Raw genomic sequence first — 16,359 nt, 5'->3', positions numbered from 1 at the left:
CTAGAGGATAGTGCATTTAATAATCACCTCTATATTGGGTAGGTGATGTTATTCTGAATTTATACATGGGAAACCAAACCTGAGAAAGCATTCCTGCCTTGCTTTATGTCACCCAGTAAGTGAGGCATTCCCACTGCCCAACCCCTTCCCCTGACTGCAGTGACTGCTGCTGCCTGCCTGGATGGGGAGGAGGAGCAAGCCTCTTCCTCAGCCCCCGGCACTCCCCAGCCACACCAACCTGCCGCAGGCCGTCCAAACTCCACGGTTTCAGGGCCTTGCCTGCAGGTTTCTCTGCCTAGGTTGGTGTTACCTCACTTCTCACTTGGACAGTTTCCACTTACCGCCCCCAGCCTAAGTGAGTCCTCCTCTTCTTTTTCCTTTGTGATACTAAAACAGTATGTGATTGTATATGTATTAATATGTATTAATCCCAGCACTTTGCAGGGCCGAGGAAGGTAGATCACCTGAGGTCAGGAGTTCGAGACCAGCCTGGCCGACACGGTAAAACCCAGTCTGTACTAAAAATACAAAAATTAGCCGGGTGCGGTGGCACACGCCTGTAATCCCAGCTATTTGGGAGGCTGAGGCAGGAGAATCACTTGAACCCGGGAGGCAGAGGTTGCAGGGCACCACTGCACTCTAGCCTGGGCAACAAGAGCGAAACTCTGTCTCAAAAAATATATATATATTTCGGGAGTGGGGCGGTACAAATAGGCAAAATGTCTGCTAAGGCTCCTTGTGGGACAGTGATGAAAGAAACACCAACAAACACTGATGTAACTAAAGGCTATCCTAGGATCAAAAGGCAGTCTACTAAAAGTCCATTAATTAGCATTTGCTACCACTTATCTGTGGAAATTAAGATTTTTTTTGGTTCTCTGCAATCAAAACAAAATTCAAAAATAAAATATTAGCTGATGTGGCTGATATAAGACAACTGTCAATCGTCACCATGCCTTTTAGGATGCAGCAAAACACCTTTGTTCTTCTTACAGATTCATCTGATTTTTGTGTTGGAGATTTGAGATTTTGCTCGTTACTGAAAATGTTTCCTCTGCTGAGAGTTTGAGCAGCCTCCTGGTTGTGCAGAGTGGCCAGGGTTGGGCTCAGCTGGCCAGGTGGCAGGTGCAAAGCAGGGTTCTAGAAGAGAGTCTGCCTGTGGCCTCATAGGGGTAACTTACTTCAATGAGCAGTGCTGGGTGCCTGAGTGAGGAAGTAGAGGTGGCAGAGGAGGGGTCCAGTGGGCTGTCTGGGCCATGTGAGGCTGTCTGCAGGACTCCTCAGAAAGGTTCAGGACTCACGTTCAGTGCAAGGAAAGACAAAGACCTTTATTGCTACAAAGTTGGGTGGGAGACTGAAGTCCTCAGATGGTCTACAAGCTTGAAAACCAAATCAAGTTGACCAACAACCTTCAGTTAGTCATGTGGTATTGCTGCGACTTCTGAATTTCCCATTTGGGGTTTTATTAGCTTTCAGTGAAAGGCGACATTGTGAAGAAACCCAGATTAGAATTCAGTTTATAAAACAGCTGAGTGAGAAAGTGGGATAGGGGAGCCAGGGAACTACATAGAAAATCATTGAGCAATTACTCAACACAATTAGAGCCCAAACACCACCATCTCATGTGCACTCCTTGAGCTGGCAAGTAGGGAAGGGGGTGCAGAGCCGGAGCTCAGGGAGAGGTGTCCGTGGCTCCCTCACTTCTGGTCCCAGAGGCCTGGAGTGTCCTCTGTTCTGAGCATTTTCCACAGGCAGGGGCTGGTTTCAGGCCCAGACAGACTCCCAAAGCTAAACAAATGAGTAGCCCTCGCTGGCCATGACTTTGCCATTTAGAAGTGGCCGTGGGGCTCCAGAATGAATGGGGAGCCTAATGCAGACCCAACTGACAGACTTCGGCAGCTTTGGGGAAGGTAATAAAAATGAGCCCAGGGGTTTGAGACAAGCCTGGGCAACAAAGTGAGATCCCGTCTCTACAAAAAATTAGCTGGGTGTGGTGGCACACGCCTGTGGTCCTAGCTACTCTGGAGGCTGAGGCAGGAAGATCGCGTGAGCCCAAGAGGTTGAGGCTGCAGTAAGCTCTGTTTGTGACACTACACTCTAGCCTGGGTGACAGAATGAGACCCTTTCTCCAAAATGAAAAGAAAAAAGAAAATGAGACCAGTAGTGATCTAGATAAGTGAGCACTTTGGGATGGCTTCCCAGAGATAAGTAGGTGATGTAAACCTCATCTTCCCAACCCTGTAAAGAAAAAAGGTTTTTTGTGGGGGTAGGAGGAGGCTCCATTTCATCAAATCTGAAGGTGGACTTGAGAGTTTATAGTTTTCCCAGACTGTGAGGCTCCACCCAGGCTTTCTGTCTCTGCCAGTGCCAAGATGCTGCCTGTCCTACCACCTGTGCTGAGAGGGTGTCCCTAATGTCCATGATGGTTCAGGCTGGAGTAACTAGAAAAAGAACTCAGTTTCCTTCCCAAGGAAGAAACTGTAATTCAATCCCTGCCCAGCTCACAATGGTGATCTCAGTATGTCTCTTAGCCATTTTGCATTTAAGATTCTCTGTCTATAAAATGGCAATCTGCTGATCTTAAAAAAAATGTGGAAGAGACAATAAAATAAAATCCCAGTTCTACTGAGTTCTAACAGCCAGAAACCATGAGCCATTTAAAATTTTGTTTGTCTCATGTTTATGAGAAAGGATAAAATAACAGATATCTAAACCAACACCAGGGACTCTTTTAAAAGCTCAAATTCTAGGGCAGTGGTTCTCAACTCAGGCTGCACATTAGAGTCAACTGGGGAGCTTTTGAAAACACCAGTCCCCAAACTCCACCCCAGACCAATTAAATCATAATCTCTAGGAAGGAGGTCCAAGCGTCTGTATGTTTTTAAAAGCTCCCCGAGTGATTCTAATGGGCTGCCAGGGTTGGGAGTCATTGTTGGGGTATGCCAGTTGGATATAAAGATTCAGGTTTATTTCCAGAAATATCATACAAGATAATTTTTTATTTCTCTAATAGCTGAAAAATATCTTATTTATTTTATTGAGATATAAATCACATACCATGAAATTCATCCTCTTATTAAAGTATGCAATTCAGTGGCTTTAGTATACTCACGGAGTTGTGCAACCATCACCACTCTCTAATTCCAGAAAAAACCCTTAGCTGCTAGCAGTCCCTCTCCTTTATCTCCTGACAACCACTCCTCTACTTTCTGTCTCCATGGAGTTGCACATTCTAGGCATTTCGTCAAATGGAGTCATACAACATGTGGCCTTTTATGTCCAGCTTTTTTCACTTAGTCTAATGCTTTCAGGGTTCACCTATATTGTAGCGTGTATCTGTACTTCATTCCATTTTATTTTTGGATAATATCCCATCGTGTGGATATCCCACATTTTGTTTGTCCATTCATCCATTGGTGGACGTTGGGGTTGTTTCCACTTTTTGGCTATTGTGGTGCTGCTGTGAGCATTCTTGTACAGGTTTTTGTAAGGACATATGGTTTCAGTTATATTGGGTATACAGTTGACCTTTGAACTGTGCAGGGGTTAGGATGCCAACCCCTCATGCAGTCGAAAATCCATGTATAACTTTTGGCTCCACAAAACTTAACTACTAATAGCCTACTGTCGATTAACAACTTATTTTGTAGGCTATACGTATTATATACTGTATTCTTACAATAAAGTAAGCTAAAGAAAAGGAAATGTTATTATGAAAACCATAAGGAAGAGAAAATACTGTATTAATACCATAAGTTTACATTGTCTGTCTACAAGAGGAATTATCTGTCTGAAATGACAGGCAACTACACAGCTGCAGACCTCAATTTCTGGTACATATCAAGCAATTCAACTTTTTCCTGTAATATCAGGACTCTTCTCTTTTCTTGGGAGCACTTTCAGCATCACTAGTGGCACTTCATATGGGGCTCATGGTATTATTCAGGGTTTATGGTATTGCACTAAACACGGTGAAAACTACATGAGAACCGCAAGAGATCACTTTTTACTGGAATAAGCAGTTTACTGGAGAGATGAGCAGCTCACATAGAGATCACTAGCATCTAGCTGTTGGATACCTGCGACACTTGAGTTACCTGCGACACTTGAGTTCACGGCAATAGCAACAGGAGGTGGCTATGAAATTATTACAGTAGTGGCCAGGCGCGGTGGCTCACGCCTGTAATCCTAGCATTTTGGGAGGCTGAGGCAGGTGGATTACCTGAGGTCGGGAGTTCAAGTCCAGCCTGGTCAACATGGTGAAACCCCGTCTCTACTAAAAAATACAAAAAATTAGCTGGTGCAGTGGTGTGCGCCTGTAATTCCAGCTACTCAGGAGGCCGAGGCACAAGAATTCGCTTGAACCTGGAAGGTGGAGGTTGCAGTGAGCCGAGATCGCACTACTGCACTCTAGCCTGGGCTACAGAGAGAGACTTCGTCTCAAGAAAACAAAAACAAAAACAAAAAAATTATTACAGTCATACAGTATGCACTGTATTTCATTTTATGCAGTGATTATATTGCATCTTTATGTTTGTTTACATTTCTCTGACTATAAATGGTGCCATGTACAGTCTGTGTGTGCAAAAGTTTTGATAAATTTTAATGTTTTATGATAGATTTATGGATATTTGTGGTAGTAAATGATAAAACAGACTAGTATCTACGTAGATTTGATGCATTCATGACATATCTTTTTCTTAATTTTTTCAGCATTTCTAGGCTACATAGTTTACAAGTTTTTCCAAATTGTCACAAATCTCCAAAAAATGTTCCAATATATCTATTGAAATAAATTCACATGTAAGTGGATCTACAAAGTTCAAACCTGTTTTGTTCAAGGGTCAACTGTATATCTAGGAGTGGAATTGCTGGGTTGTGTGGTCACTTTATGTTTAACCATTTGAGGAGCTGCCAGCCTGTTTTCCAAAATGGCTACACCATTTTACATTGCCATCAGCAGTGTATGAGGGTTCCGGTTTCTCTGCATCCTCATCAACACTTGGCATTATTTTCTGTCCTTTTGACTATAGCTATCCTAATGGATGTGAAGTGGTATGTCATTGTAGTTTGGTTTACCTTTTCCTGATGGCTAATGATGTTGGGTACCCTTTAATGTATTTATTGGCCATTGTTAAGTCTTCTCTGAGAAATGTCTATTCAAGTCTTTTGACTCTTTATTTTATTTATTTATTTATTTTATTTTTTTGAGATGGAGTCTCACTGTCACCCAGGCTGAAGTGCAGTGGTGCGATCTCAGCTCACTGTAACCTCCACCTTGCAAATTCAAGTGATTCTCCTGCCTTAGCCTTCTGAATAGCTGGGACTACAGGCACAGGTCACCATGCCCAGTTAATGTTTTGTATTTTTAGTAGAGATGGGGTTTCACCATGTTGGCCAGGCTGGTCTCTAATCCTGACCTCAAGTGATCTGCCTGCCTTGGCCCCCCCAAAGTGCTGGGATTACAGGCATGAGCCACCATGCCCGGGCTCTTTTGACCTTTTAAAATTGAGTTATTTGTCTTTTTATTGTTGAGTTGCAAGAGCTCTTTCTTTATGTATTCTGGGTACTAGATCCTTATTAAATACATTATTTGCAAATATTTTCTCTCATTCTGTGGGTTGTCTTTTCACTTTCTTTGTAGTATTCTTTGAAGCACAAAAGTTTTTAATTTTGATGAAGTCTAATTTAGCTATATTTTCTGTTATCATTTGTGCTTTAGGTGTCATATCTAAGCAACCACTGCCTAGCCCTAGGTCATAAAAAATATGTCTTTAATTTATTCTAAGATATTTATAATTTCAGTTCTTAGAGGTCTTTGATCAATTCTGAGTTAATTTTTATATACAGTGTTAGGCAGATTTTATCACTCCAAAAAGGTAGGAGTACAGCTTCATTCTGTGCAAGATAAGTTGATCATATTAGAATATTAGAGCAGGCCACGGGGCTTGGGAGCTCTAGTCCCTTATTGTAATGGTGAGGCACGTAAGGTACTGTGAGGTTCAATTGAGAGATAAACACTGACTCTAAAGGCCTATTTGAACCTAAAGTACCTCCGAACTCTTTTTCCTTTTTTTTGAGACAGAGTCTCGCTCTTTCGCCCAGGCTGGAGTGCAGTGGTGCCATCTAGGCTCACTGCAAGCTCCACCTCCTGGGTTCACACCATTCTCCTGCCTCAGCCTCCCAAGTAGCTGGGACTACAGGCACCCGCCACCACGCCCAGCTAATTTTTTGTATTTTTTTGGTAGAGACGGGGTTTCACCATGTTAGCCAGGATGGTCTCGATCTCCTGACCTCGTGATCCGCCCGCCTTGGCCTCTCAAAGTACTGGGATTACAGGCGTGAGCCACCGCGCCCACCCAGTACCTCCTAACTCTTATGAAAGGTTAAAGTTTATTCTCCATAGTTTCTCTGTTCAGTCAATTTTAATAGCATTTCTAACATTGGGAAGCTATAACTTATTTCTGAGGTATTATGTGTATCTTAACACCAGAACATGACCAGAACATTGCATGGCTCTGTCACAGATGAGTTGCCAAACTCACTGTCATATTTTTAAAGATCTTAATTCTTTGGTAGATAACCAAGATTAGTTGAAATGCATGTTCAGATTATGGATACATCAGACTCAGCTAAATGGAAAATGTATACCATAGAAGAAAATATATTCCAACCAGACATGGTGGCTCACGCCCGTAATTCCAGCACTGTGGGAGGCCAAGGTGGAAGGATCACTTGAGGCCAGGAGTTCAAGACCAGCCTGAGCAACATAGCAAGACCCTGTCTCTACAAAAAAAATTTAAAAATTAGCCAGGCGTGGTGGTGTGTGCCTGTAGTCACAGCTACTCAGGAGGCTGAGGTGGGAGGAACACTTGAGCCCAGGAGGTCGAGGCTGCAGTGAGCCATGTTCACACCACTGCACTCCAGCCTGGGTGACAGAGTGAGACCCTATCTCAAAAAAAGAAAAAAGAAAAAAAAAAGGAAAGAAAGAAAGAAAAGGAAGGAAGGGAAGAAGGGAAGAAAATAAATTCTAAATAGATTAAAAAGAAGTTTAAAAAACTTAAAAGATACCTTTAACAGTATTGAAAACGATGTTGAAGCATCCTATAAAAGCCACAGCAAGTGATAATGATGTGATAATAGATGAAAAGAACGCAAGGGAAATCTCCTAAACGACTCAAACTATACAGGGAGGGGCGGTTTGGAAGGGGGAGTTAGATCCCTACCTCATGCCACACTCAAATATATCAACTGAATGAAAGATTTATTTCATTATTCTTTTTATATTTAATAAAGAGATGCTTGCTAATGGAAGTAAAAAAAATCAAACAGTACAAGTAAAATGAAATTCTTCCTTGATTTTCTTTTCCCCTCTCTGCCTAGCTCCACTTCACTCACTGCTATTTGGTGTGTGTTCTTCCTGGCTGGTTTGAATATATACATATACAACTACTATGTATTATTTTGTGGATTTTTTAACACAAAGAGGATTCTGTTATTTCTATTTGATAACTTGCTTCCCCCCCCCCCCCACTTAATAGGGTATCTCAGAGACCTTTCGATGTCAGTACATACGCGCTTACCTCATTCTAATTAGCCACTGTGTGGTATTCCATAGTAGAGATGTACCTTGTAAGCATTCCCATGTTGGTAGGCATGTTAAGAAGAAAAAAAGAACATACTTGAACACACCTTTGTGTGCCCAAACTAGTCTTTCTCCAGCATAGATTGCTAGTAGTAGATTTACTGGGTCTGATAGTATTTGTGCATTTTATTTTATTTTATTTTGTAGAGGCGGGGTCTTACTATGTTGCCCAGGCTGGACTTGAACTCCTGGGCTTAAGCAAACCTCCCACTTCAGCCTACCAAGTAGTTGGAACTGTAGGCACGTGCACCACGCCCAGCTAGCATTTTAAATTTTAATAAATTCTGCCAAAATACCATCCAAAAAAAGGCTTTGTGAAATTACACTGTAATGAATAGTATGGGAGTGATACCCTTGCCAACTTTTTAAAAATTTAAATTAATCCAATGGGCAGAAATTATACCTCATTTAAAATTTTTTTTTAATAAGCAGAGAAAATACTTGTAGAAGGTATTACTTAGTTTTTTTTTTTTTTTCTTTAGTCTATACACAGAAAACTACCTGGGGCTCTCTTTGACAGCACATAAACTAAAATTGGAACAGTACAGAGAAGAGTAGCATGGCTCCTGTGCAAGAATGATGCACACATTTGTGAAGCGTTTCATATTTTAAACAACACATTTAGAGATAGAAAAGGGAAAACTACCTAGAAGTGGAATGAGATTAGGAGAATTAGGAGGATTAGTTAGAATTTTTTCTAGTTAGAATTTTTATTTTCTAAATTGAAATTCTAGTTTCAAGTTGTTTTAAAATAATACAATTTTAGTTTCAAGTTGTTTTAAAATAATAAATGTATATTGCTTTTGGAACTTGAAAAAGAATAAAGATATTTTTCAAAAGAAAAATAAAGCCCTCTTGCAGCATAATTTACGTTGCATTTTCTCTCTCAGTGCTGAGCAGGCCTAGAGTTGAAGGTGGTGAGTGAACTGTATATTAAAAACCTTTGTCTTCCGGCTGTAGCAATACCATACTTCTGTATGGCCAATTGTCAACTAAAGCCTGTATCTTGAAATGATGGACTCATGTGCAGATAGATTGTTGTGTGCATCTACACTCCCGGCCTGTTCATAGAAGACTTCCGGGGCAGCAAGCAGAAATGCTTGTCAGCCCACATTCTTTTTTTTTTTTTTCAATACAGAGTCTCACTCTGTTACCCAGTCTGGAGTACAGTGGTGTAATCTTGGCTCGCTGCAGCCTCTGCCTCCCAGGTTCAAGCGATCCTCCCACCTCAGCCTCCCAAGTAGCTTGGATTACAAGCCTGCTAATTTTTGTATTTTTTTTTAGTAGAGAAGGGGTTTCACCATGTAGGCCAGGCTGGTTTCGAACTCCTGACCTCAAGTGATCTACCTGCTGTGGCCTCCCAAAGTGTTGGGATTACAGGCGTGAGCCGCTGCACCCAGCCTCCATATTCTTTATTCTAGCTGCTCAAGCAGTTTTCTCCACACCTGTGCTTCTTTAAAACAGTGGACTTGATGGAAAAATTGAATGTTACCACTTTAGTTGGATCCTGGAGATGGATAATTCATTGATAAGGACTGCCATCCACTTGGATGCTTTCTTCAGAGTCCTGTCACCAAGAACAGATTGGCAGTCCATTCTGTAATTCACAGCATACCTTTATTACTGACAAAGTTCCAAGTGAAGGTACCTGTTAGCTGGGGCTATTAACTCCCTCTTGTTGGGCTCCTGTACCCTGTCTGCAGGGGCTAGGGCCAGTGGCCATGATGAGAAATGAGCACACGTGGCTCAAGAACAGAGCCTGTGATTTGCCCATTGGTACTGAGTCCACCTTGGTGGGAAGTCAGTGGCAATTCTTCCACCCACACACCACTGACCTTGCCTTGTTGGTGGCCATCTTGTGTGTTGGCTCTTGACCAGAGACGCTCTGCAGTCACTCTGTGGGGCTGTTTGACCACAAAATGTGTCACTGGGTTAGTGGTTTTATGCCAAGGTAAGATTCTGATAGAAGGCAGTTAAGGTGGTAGTGTAAAAGCTACATGAACAATCATGGTTCTTCTTGAATACAAAACAGTAATCTCTGCCACTAATTCATTGACTGCCAAGTCCCCGGCTCTGGGATGGGTACTCTTTGTAAGTCATGATTTCATTTAATTTCCCAAAAAGTCCATCCCATCACCTGTAATCTCACAGCTAGCATGTGGCCGACACTACATTGAGAGTGGGGTTTGTGCTAATCCAGACTCAGCAAAATCTTGACTAACTGGGACCCTTTCATCTCATCCAACGTATTTTAGGGATCTCCTGTGGGCCGGGCACTGATCCTAGTGCTGGAAGTCCAGAGATAATGCCTCCCTTCAAAGAGTTTCTAGTTCAATAAAGAGAGCCTCATTTAATCAAAAGTGTTGCACGTACTATAATTTTAGGAGAAAATTAATCCCAGGAAACAAACGTCTTAGGAGATATTTTACTCTAGGAAAAAAAGATAATCCAATCTTTTAAGGATTTGTTTTTAGGACAATACACATTAAATCATTCTCCTGAATGTGAATGTTGACACCACTCTCTGATCAGAAATGTCATTCAGAACAACAGTGTTAAGGCGCGTGCGTGGTATTCTGTCACCCAAAATGTGTTAGCTATGTTTACTCCTCATACCAAGATTTTTCTCAGACACTCAAGAAGCATCTTCACTGATGCAGAACAAATAGGAATTTAAACCCACATTTTCATAATTGATTTTAGTACTCTTTTATAATCAGTGTAGGGGCAAACATTTTAAGTTTGTTCATCCCTTCTATAAATCTTGTAAATAAAGTTAATACTTGCATGTCACTGATGAATTCACTTCCAAGTTACTGCCTGTGACCTACCATGCACACAAAGCAGTGGTTGCTGGCAGGTGTGGTCTGACCCTTGTTGTCTTTCACACCACTTTGTCCCTCAGTCACAACCACTAAGCTCCGTCCACTGCACCTGCCCATGTCCTGTGTGCTCTGCACATCCCTGATTCCCTAATCATACACACGTTCCTCCCTTTTTCTTTCTCACAGCACCCTTGGCACTTATCCGAAACATAGCTTTGTATTTTTTTGTACACACAGCTGCCGGCTAGCTATCCCTCCAAGAGCAAATACTGTGTCTGTTCTCTTCACCCATTTATAAAATGGTCATCATGGTGCCTCACTCATCATTAGCTTTTACTAAAGGGTGGGTAGATGGAACGTGAAAGGGTAGGTGGGTGGATGGATGGACAGCTGGAATAGTTCTTTCACCAAACAGAGATGGCCCCTAACTTATGATGGTTTGACTGAACAATTTTTTGATTTTATGGTGGTGCAAAAGTGATACACGTTCAGTAGAAACCGTACTTCAGTGCCGTATTCAACAGATTACATTAGATATTCAACACTGTTATTAAAAAGGCTTTGCGTTAGGTGTTTTTGCCCAACTGTAGGCTAATGTAAGTATTCTGAGTGTAAGGTAGGCTAGGCTAAGCATTGATGTTCAGTAGATTACGTCTATTAAATGCATTTTTTTGGGGGGGGGACAGAGTCTTGCTCTGTCGCCCAGGCTGGAGTTCAGTGGCGCCATCTCGGCCCACTGCAAGCTCTGCCTCCCGGGTTCACGCCATTCTCCTGCCTCAGCCTCCTGAGTAGCTGGGACTACAGGCGCCCGCCACCACACATGGCCAATTTTTTGTGTTTTTAGTAGAGACAGGGTTTCACCGTGTTAGCCAGGATGGTCTCGATCTCCTGACCTTGTGATCCACCCGCCTCGGCCTCCCAAAGTGCTGGGATTACAAGTGTGAGCCACCGCACCTGGCCTATTAAATGCATTTTTGACTTAGTATATTTTCAGCCTACAATGGGTTTATCAGGATATAACCCCGTTGTAAGTGGAGGAACATCTGTACTTGAGTATGGGGTACTTTCTAGTACTGGCCTGTTGCAGTGAATCAGATGTCACCTCTCAAGTCACCTTCTGGCAGGAGAGAGAGACATACGTATACAGCGTGTCAGGTGGGAAAGGGCACTATGAGCAAATAGAGCAGATAAAGCAGAGTAAGGCAGGTAGAGAGAAGAGGTGGGGATGTTGTTGTGCATGTGTCACCTCATGGAGAAGGTGATATTTGAGCAGAGACCCAAAGGAAGTGAAGGGATGAACCGTATCCAGTTCATGGCTAAATTCTCACCATTCCGTGTTTTCAGAGTGAATTCTATCTGTGTGTCTATCTTGTCTCATGGTGCAGTTTTAGTTTTTGCCACACATCTAAAGCTAAATACACCAGGTTTAGTGGAAGAGGGCCTCTGGAAGGATGGAAATGGGAGCTGCCTCTTTTTGTGGAAGGGACAATTCCAGGGTGGGAAAAAGATATTTATGGGCCACATTTTTTATATCTTCAATTTACTTTTTATTATCTTGAGGAAGTAATAGATCATTGAAAATGTGAATTTTTTTACTTCTCCTCTTGAGAGACAATATGAAGTTAATAAGAACAAGATTACTTTACAAAACATTCTGGGCTTGGCAGGTTCAGCCTCATTTGTATGTCATTGATTTCTTTACACTTTTCTCTGCATCTGTTGTAGGATTTTACAGGAGTCATAGAATAACGGGGTCAAATATTTCTCTTAATCTGAAAGGCGCCACATTAAAACAGGGTGGTCTGGTTGTAAGCGTTTCCTCCGAGTGGGACAGACGAATGTTACATATCCAGTTCAGGTAGCAGGCAAGCTGTTTCCTATTGCCAGGAAGGCCCTTAGAACCAGCTGGCCTTCGTAAGTTAGGCTAGAGAGCGAATAAGGCAGTATATCTCTAAGCAGTAGCCCAAAGAGGAAAGTGATTGCTGTCTACAATGGAGGGATCACAAAGATGTGGAGGCCTGAGTGACATGTTCACCTTCCTTTGCCTGCAACTGTGGACACAGTTATATGTGAGGCGGTGGCACTTGTCCTATTCAGGTACATGCATGAGATGGAAAGGCTTAGCTGACCATTCTGCAGCCCTTTCCAAACTAGGTGTTTCAGTGGCAGTGCCAGTACTTGCTGGGAATCCTGCTGCTTTTCCTGTGGTCTGCCCGTTGCTTATGTTCTGAAAAGGCACTGTTTGAAACCTCAATGCCCTAAGGAGCATCTTGGGTGAGAAGAGAGATTGGGAAACTACACAGAGGATGCTCAGGAACTTCAAACCTGGAAAATGCCAGGGCGGTAATTCTCAGAGTGTGGTCCACAGACCCCTGCTTCAGAATCATCACAGGTGCTTGTCGAAATGCAGACTCCTGGGCCCATTCCAAGGCGCAGAAGGTGCAGCACTGGAATTAAGGGGCTGTCTCCCAGGGGTGACAGGCACATACACCCAGGCAATGGGGAGCAACACCTTTGCACAGAAACCCACCGAGGCAGCTATTGCATTTCCTGATTATGAGGTGATTTATTTCCTCTAAAAATGTATCCTATAGCCCTTTCCCAGGGAGTCTAATTTAGCAGATCTCGGGTGGTTCCAGACAGGGAAATCAGTTAGAATATTAATGAATTAGGAAACTGTTTTCATTTTTTAGCAGGGATCTCTGTTTGAGACATGGGTGTCTCTTGGTAAACTATAAGGCAATTGGATCTCCATAGTCTTGGAATCCTGGCAAAGGGGAGAATTCAGAAGGGCCCCACCTAGGCTGTGCCCATGGTGAACTGGATATAGTCTTCACAGGTCAGTGTTGATTCAGCAGTATTTCTTGAGACCAGCCCTGGGTGAGGCCCCATGGGGAACACTCCCAGCCATGTTGCCATTAACTGGCTCCTTATAGTAACCCAGCTGTGCCTTTCCCCTTGCCTCCTCTGAGAGGCCTCGCTCCTGCCTGGCCCCTTCCCCACACACATGGGCATCTCCATCTTCATTCTACCTTCTGTCCTGCTGGGGAGGCTGAGGGCCCAGCACAGTTATGGCCCCTGGCTGGAGCCCTGTAGTTTCTCCCCTTGGCAGGCATCTCCACTAGTGCCATGGGGTTGGTGCTAGGTAGACAAGTGTGAAGGGCTAGGAGAGGAGGACAGGGGTTTTACATTGGCACAGTAGCCAAGACAACAAAGGTTGGAAAAGAACAGGTAAAACTATCACAGTTTGCAGATTGTCTACCTGGAAAACCCAAGAGAGTCAAGTGAAAACCCACCATAGCCAAGATTTGTCCAGGGGAGGAAGAGGTTTCACCAGGCCATTGAAGGAAGTTTCAGACAACAGTGCGGAGGGAGGGCTGGGTTCATCCAGGTTGTTCCCAGCCGTTTGTCCTTGTCTGTTAGGGCCTCTTTCTTTCATGGGGCGTGGCAAGGGAATAGCGACTGAGTGTTCTAAATAATAACATGGTCATTTCCGGAGTACTTGCCTTGTGCCAGGCATCATTCTAAACATGTATGTTAACTAATTTAATCCTCACAACAGCCCTGTGAGGTGGCGATTTCGGTCAGCATCATCTCATTACCTCCACATACATGAAGGGAAAATGAAGTGTGGAGAATCGCGGCAACCTGCCCAAGGGTCACATAGCTAACAAGTGGCAGAGCCCAGGAACCTGCGCGAGGCACCACCCACACTGCACTGCCTCCCGTCACACAGCAAGATGGGTCTGTCTCCCAGAGGCACCTTGACTTCTGCACTCATAAAATAGGCCACACAGTAGAGATTCAGTACGCATTGTTGAATAGCTTTCATCTCTAGGGCAGTTTTCTGTCTTCAAGGCAAACAGTGGCCTGAGAGCTCTGAGAATTTAGGTATCCAGGGATCCAATTGCTTTCTTATTTACTGAGAGATAGGCATGTCTCTGGTGAGATCCTGCCAAACATAAACTCCTCCTTATTAATAAATTTAGGAATTGTCTGGAACCACCAAAATGGAGACTATCAACAATATGTACATCAGTTCTCTGAGCTGAAAGGTGTGTGCACAGCACTGCCCCTGATGTCTGTGACTTTCGGTCAGAGACTTAACCTCTCTGATCTTTAGATCTTCACTGGTTTAGAAAGAAAGAGCTGGGTCAGTATTACCAACCTCAACAGGTCATTATGAGGATTAAATGAGACAACACATGGGAAGGGTCTCATCCAGTGCTGGCTCGTAGTGGGATCTCCATGAAGGTAAGTCTATCCCTGTGCCTTCCAGGAGGGACAACAGCTATGTGGGATTTCACAAAACGATGCATTATAGGACCTGCTCCCTGCCCTCACCTAGCTTATAATTTAGGCAAGAAGAGTTTCTGAAACCACAGACATAGAAATTATAATTCCAGGCCACAGCAGGGGAGACCCCACATGGCAGTGCCTGGTCTGGTCTTTAGAGCAGGCATGACCTATGCCCATGGGCCCACATCCCTTGTAGCTGTGATTTGGGGCAGGAACAGTGATTTTACAAAGTTAAAAAAAGTCATGTAAAAATCCAGACTTTCGGCCAGGAATGGTAGCTCATGCCTGTAATCCCAGCACTTTGGGAGGCCGAGGCGGGTGGGTCACCTGAGGTCAGGAGTTCAAGACCAGCCTGGCCAACATGATGAAACCCCATCTCTAGTAAAAATACAAAAATCAGTCGGGTGTGGTGGCATGCGCCTGTAATCCCAGCTACTCGGGATGCTGAGGCAGGAGAATCGCTTGAACCTGGGAGGCAGAGGTTGCAGTGAGCTGAGATCACGCCACTGCACTCCAGCCTGGGCGACAGAGCAAGACTCCATCTCAAAAAAAAAAAAAAAATTCCAGACTTCTAGCCTGTCTCAAAAAATCAGGAGGTATGGCAAGAATGGGCTCAAATTCCTACACGGTAACAGTCAGCAGCCCCCAGATGGGCTGTGGCCACCCCTCCTGCAGAGCTCTGTGGTGTGTCTGGGCTGAGTGGGGCTGGGTTTAAACCCTGGACCCACCACTTACCAGCTGGCATGACCTCAAGCAGGTTACCTGACCTCTTCTGTACGTCTGGGCAGCGGCAGTACCTGCGTCCTGATCTTGTTGTGGGGATTTGCTGAGCTTCAGTCTGTGTAAAAGGCCAGAAGCACCTGATAATTATTATTGTGGCTGCTGTTATTATCTTGACTCCTCTATGCCCAACCCTGGGAAGCATTCATGTGCTTGCTCTGTGGGTCGGAAGAAGGAAAACTCATCACAGCCTGGGGATTGATGGACTTTTTAGAGGAGCTGTCTTTTGAATTGGGCCTGAACTGCGAGAGGGAAGAGCCATGCTAGGCAGGAGGACAGCAAGAGTAAAAGCGCAGAGGTGGAAAGTGTGCACCGTGTCAAGTGGCTGTCAGCAGGGTCCTTTTATGACTGTTGAGGAGTTTTCTTTTGTTTCTGTGTGAGTTGCAAATGGGTTTGGGTCTTGGTGCACGTCAGTATCTTGGACCCCTGAGGAAGGATGTCATCACCCCCAGGTTGGGCATGCACAGCCTTCTTCAGGACGGTGAGACGAACCCGCTGAATAGGCTGTGGGCAAGGTCACTGTGGGGTCCAAACAGAGACATGGGGAGGGTCAGAGGACCCTTCTGTGTCATTACGGGATTGGGAAGTGGAATGGCCCTAAGATGTCCCCTGGGTCTCGAAAGTGACAAAACCTTGTCCCTCAGCAGAAGAGAATCTAGAAAATCTGTCTGGTGGAGTCCTGGAAGTGGGTGAGGTGTGGGGTGGGGTGAGAAGGGGTTGTGCAAGACTGGACTGGTGACCCAAGGGAGGCCCAGAAGACGCCTTGAAGGGGAGCAGAAAGATGGGCAGGAGAAGCCTCCAGTTTCCCTG

At 44.1% G+C, this 16,359-nt stretch overlaps 1 protein-coding gene and 1 non-coding gene across 3 annotated transcripts in view; both read left to right on the top strand.

The window, feature by feature from the left end:
• The window catches only part of TCF7L1 (transcription factor 7 like 1), a 176,538-nt gene that overhangs the window by 63,288 nt on the left and 96,891 nt on the right, over positions 1 to 16,359 (top strand). The gene's annotated exons all lie outside the window — the stretch shown is intronic.
• On the top strand, positions 8,150 to 8,256 carry LOC112208210 (U6 spliceosomal RNA). Its single transcript, XR_002942635.1, has one exon. It is a non-coding gene; the product is annotated as a U6 spliceosomal RNA (small nuclear RNA).

The sequence above is a fragment of the Pan troglodytes genome, chromosome 12 (genome assembly GCF_028858775.2).
Source record: "Pan troglodytes isolate AG18354 chromosome 12, NHGRI_mPanTro3-v2.0_pri, whole genome shotgun sequence".
NCBI classification, from domain to species: Eukaryota; Metazoa; Chordata; class Mammalia; order Primates; family Hominidae; genus Pan; species Pan troglodytes.
The sequence above is the reverse complement of the archived record's forward strand: the minus strand, read 5'-3'. Positions and strand labels throughout refer to the sequence as shown.